A 4225-nucleotide genomic window follows, 5' to 3' on the forward strand; every position below is an offset into this window, starting at 1 on the left:
CCGCCCGACTCGCGCAGTGGCGGCCAGAGGGCGCTGCCGGCGGGGGCTCGCGATCTCCGGCCAGGTCTACCCGGAGCACACCCGAAATCTCATCGGCGGCGGTTCCCGTGCGAGCGCACGGGATCTCCGACCAGGACGGCCCGGCCCAGCAGCGAACCGCGTGTCCCGTACGGCGTCTGCCAGAGTTCGCTCCCGGTGCGGCTGGCGTTCCCCGGGCCAGGTCTGCCCGGCTCGGACGGAGTCGAGCGCTCTGCGGCGGCTTGGAGATGGCGCTGCTGGGTGGCTTGCTGTCTCCGGCTAAGTGAGCCCGTCTCGGGTGAACCTCTCGCGCTTCCCGAACGGCGGCGGCGAGAGATCACAGCGCGTGTATTTTAAAAACGCCGGCCACGTTTACGCAGCTACAGCCGTTCCGCGCTTCCCGAACGGCGGCGGCGAGAGCTCGCTGCCCGTTGCATCTCGAAATGCCGGCCAGGTCTCCCCAGCTAATGCCGTCTCGCGAGTCTCGAACGTTGGCGTCCAGTGCTCGATGCTGGTGCTGCTTGGGAACGCCGGCCACGTCTTCCCGGCTACAGCCGATCCGGTCGCTCGTCGCCAGCGGCGGCGGACGAGGGTGGCAGCCAAGCGCCGTGCCATCCGCGGCCACGTCTACCCCGTTTCGACGTATTACGGCGTGCCAAACCGAAGCGCCTAGAGGGCGCTTCAGGGGCATCGTGCAATGTCCGGCCACGTCTTCCCTGCTCCGACGGAGCTGAGCGATCCGAGCCGGCGTCTAGAGGGCGCTGCTAGGGCGGCTTGCCATCGCTTGCCACGTCTACCCGGTTCCGACGGAGTCGAGCGCTCCGCGGATCAGTCTGATCCATGGAGCTTGGTCTCTATATGATAAACTAAAAACACTGATGGACTTACCTACCTGGCTTTCGTACACAATGTGGCATTCACTTCCGGAGGGTTTAACTCCAGATGGAGTTGCTAACTCTATGGAACTGGTGATTTTTAAACAGACTGCTGGCCTCTCATTTGAATTCATTATGCATTTTCTGGATGCTCATCCAGTGCTCATAATGATTGTGGTGTCAGTCTCCCTGAATGTACTCTTCATCAGTATCTGTATTTATAATACTTTGAGAAAGCCTTCCCCAGAGCCAGAGAATACTGACTGGCAGGGAGTTTGGAGGGACTTAAGAGAGACTTTAGAGAAATGGGCATCACCGGTGTCATGGAACTTTTCTCCTGAACACCTGCAAGATCCTGAGAACTTATGCGGATATTTGAGACAGGGATGTTGCGGCTCAAACAGATCTGAGGAGGCCCAAAGTATTTGGGGTCTGGCTTATGCTTACCGGGCCTTATTCAATACTATCCCAGAGAGGCATCGAGTTTTTGAAATAGAGCGAGAGAGTCTCCGAGCTGAAAGGGACAATCTCCCGATCCAGAAAGAGAGTCATTTAGCTGACAATCAGACTCTCCAGTCCAATCTAGACTCCCTCCTGACCAAGTGAGTTGCCCTCCAGTCTCAACAAGAAGCTCTCCAATCCAACATGGACATCCTCCAACCTGAAAGAGACGCCCTCCAGTCCAAGCGAGACATCCTCCTGTCTGCACGGTACTCCTTCAGAACTGAGCCAGGTACCTACTGTGAAAGACAGAAACTGTTTTTCTTTTCTGAGTGTGACACCTACCAGCCACAATAGCCCCTGCCACCCAGCCAGGGGGGAGAAACGCGCTTCTCGGTGGTGAGAAATCACAGCGCGTTTTAAAAATGCCGGCCACGTCTACCCGGCTACATCCGTCGCTCGCTTCCCTAATGGCGGCGGGAAGAGGTCGCTGCACATTGCGTCTCGAAATGCCGGCCAGGTCTACACAACAGCCGTCTCGCGCGTCTCGAACGGTGGCGTCCGTGTCTCGATGCTGGTGCCGCTAGGGAACGCCGGAAACGTCTTCCTGGCTACGGACGACTCGGTCTCTCGTCGCGAGCGGCGGCGGCCAAAGACGGAGGTGGCAGCCGGGGCGCCGTGCGATCTTCGGCCACGTCTACCCGGTTTCCACGGAGCTGAGCGTGCTAAGCTGAGGCGCCTAGAGGGCGCCCCAGGGTCGTCGTGCAATGTTCAGCCACGTCTACCCTACTCCGACAGAGCTGAGCGATCCGAGGAGGCGTCAAGAGGGCGCTGCTGGGGAGGCTTGCGGTCTGCGGTGACGTCTACCCGGTTTCGACAGAGATTAAATGGGAGTATTCTTGGCCGTCCTAAGCGAAACCAGAGCAACCCAAGAAAAAGTTTCAGGATGAGCACAATTGGATTCCTTTTGATGAACTAATATATTGGTCTGTAGGCTAAAACGTGCATCCCTTTTGCTAATCCAGCCTGTATCACCACAGTGCCTGCTGGCATCTCATTTCTCTACAGATACAGAGATAAGAACAGAGGCTGCGTGAGAGTCAGCACTGACCCAGAATTCATATGGGCTTCAGGAGATAGAGAGCAGCGTGATGCCTCAGTAGAAGCAGACAGGAATGTTTAGGAACATAATAACCAATAATATAAATTGTGCACTCACACATATATATGAACAGAAAAAAAAAGTATCAATTAATAGAAATAAATAAGCATTTTAAAGGTGAAAATGCGTAATATGAGCCTCCTACAGGAACAACAGTGAGTCAGTTGTAGAGAAAGATGAGAAGTTAATCCCTGCTGAAATGTGTCCTTGCCATCATTTTCCCCACTGCATCCTTGAGTTCCTGGTTCCTCATGATGTAGATGAGGGGGTTCAGTGTTGGAGGCGCTACTGAGTACAAAAATGACACCACCAGGTTCAGGGATGGGGAGAACAGGGAAGGGGGATTCAGGTAGGCAAAGAAGTCCGTGCCCACACAGGGAAACCACGGCCAGGTGAGGGAGGCACATGGAGAAGGCTTTTTGCCGGCCTTGCTTAGAGGGCATCCTCAGCGCGGCCCTGAAAATGTGCACGTAGGACAGCACTATGAATACAAAGCACCCAAATATGGCAAGAACACTTACCACAGTAAATCCAGTTTCCCTGAGGTAGTCTGATTGCGAGCATGAGAGCTTGAGGATCTGTGGAATTTCACACACACACACACAAAAAAAAAAAAAGGTCCAGAACATTGCCCAGGCAAAGTGGTATAGAAAATGTATTGGCAGTGTGCAGCTGGGAAAAGAAAAACCCAGTGCCTCAGGCAGCTTCAGCCATGGTGGCACAAGCTCTGCTGCCCAGGAGGGTCCTGTAGTGCAGGGGCTTGCAGATGGCAACAAAGCGGTCATAGGCCATGACTGTGAGAAGGGAATACTCTGCTGAAAACAAAAAAAAAAGAAAAATATCTGTGCAGCACATCCTGCGTAGGAGATGGCCCTGGTGTCCCAGAGGGCATTGGTCATGGATTTGGGCAGAGTGGTGGAGATGCAGCCCAGGTCGAGGAGGGCTAGGTTGAGGAGGAAGAAGTCCATGGGGGTGTGCAGGCGCTGGTCGCAGGCTACGGCTGTGCTGATGAGGCCGTTGCCCAGGAGGGCAGCCAGGTAGATGCCCAGGAAGAGCCAGAAGTGCAGGAGCTGCAGCTGCCGCATGTCTGTCAACACCAGCAGGAGGAACTCGCTGATGGAGCTGCTGTTGGGCATCTGCTCTGCTGTTCCTGGGCGTGGAGTTGCTGTTAGGAGTTCAGAAGATAATGACAAATCAAGACCATCCTCAGAGACAGTCAGTTTCCACATCCCATACCTTTACCCCGTCTACTCTCAGAGCTCTCAATCCAAACTCTGTGCAATTAGGTTTGCCTTTGATAAAGTGTCCTGTTGGCAGGGTAAGCACGTGTTCATGTCTGCTGTAAATGACAAGGGAGAGGGAAGGCTGAAAGCATCTTAGGAGACTGTTCACAGAACGGCAGATTGAGAAAGGAGCAATGCAGGATTCTCGGAGACGTGTTGCTATTTCCCAGCTCCTTTCAGATTCCTGAATCCAACCCTTTTCCCTTCCCTAAGAACAGCAAATGGAAAATTCCTGCCTTGTCTCTCCTCTTGCAAAAAACCCTTGGAAACATTCTGGGGTGCAGTGGAGCTGTGATGCCCTGCCCCAGACAGCAGCTGTGGCAGCAGAAGTCCCCTGCCCTGCCCACACGTCTCCCCACAGGACCCTGGGCAGCTCCCCGGGCAGGCTGAGTGCTGAGCCTGGCAGGCGGCAGAGTCCCTGCCCCGGCACAGCCCCTGGGGCACAG

At 54.9% G+C, this 4225-nt stretch overlaps 1 pseudogene; it reads right to left on the reverse strand.

The window, feature by feature from the left end:
- Window positions 1–1856: 1856 nt before the first annotated feature.
- Window positions 1857–3632, reverse strand: LOC136055891 (olfactory receptor 14C36-like; annotated as a pseudogene).
- Window positions 3633–4225: the final 593 nt, after the last annotated feature.

The sequence above is a fragment of the Cyrtonyx montezumae genome, unplaced genomic scaffold (genome assembly GCF_038088225.1).
Source record: "Cyrtonyx montezumae isolate F1298 unplaced genomic scaffold, pur_monq_1.0 scaffold_49, whole genome shotgun sequence".
In the NCBI taxonomy this organism is placed as follows: domain Eukaryota; kingdom Metazoa; phylum Chordata; class Aves; order Galliformes; family Odontophoridae; genus Cyrtonyx; species Cyrtonyx montezumae.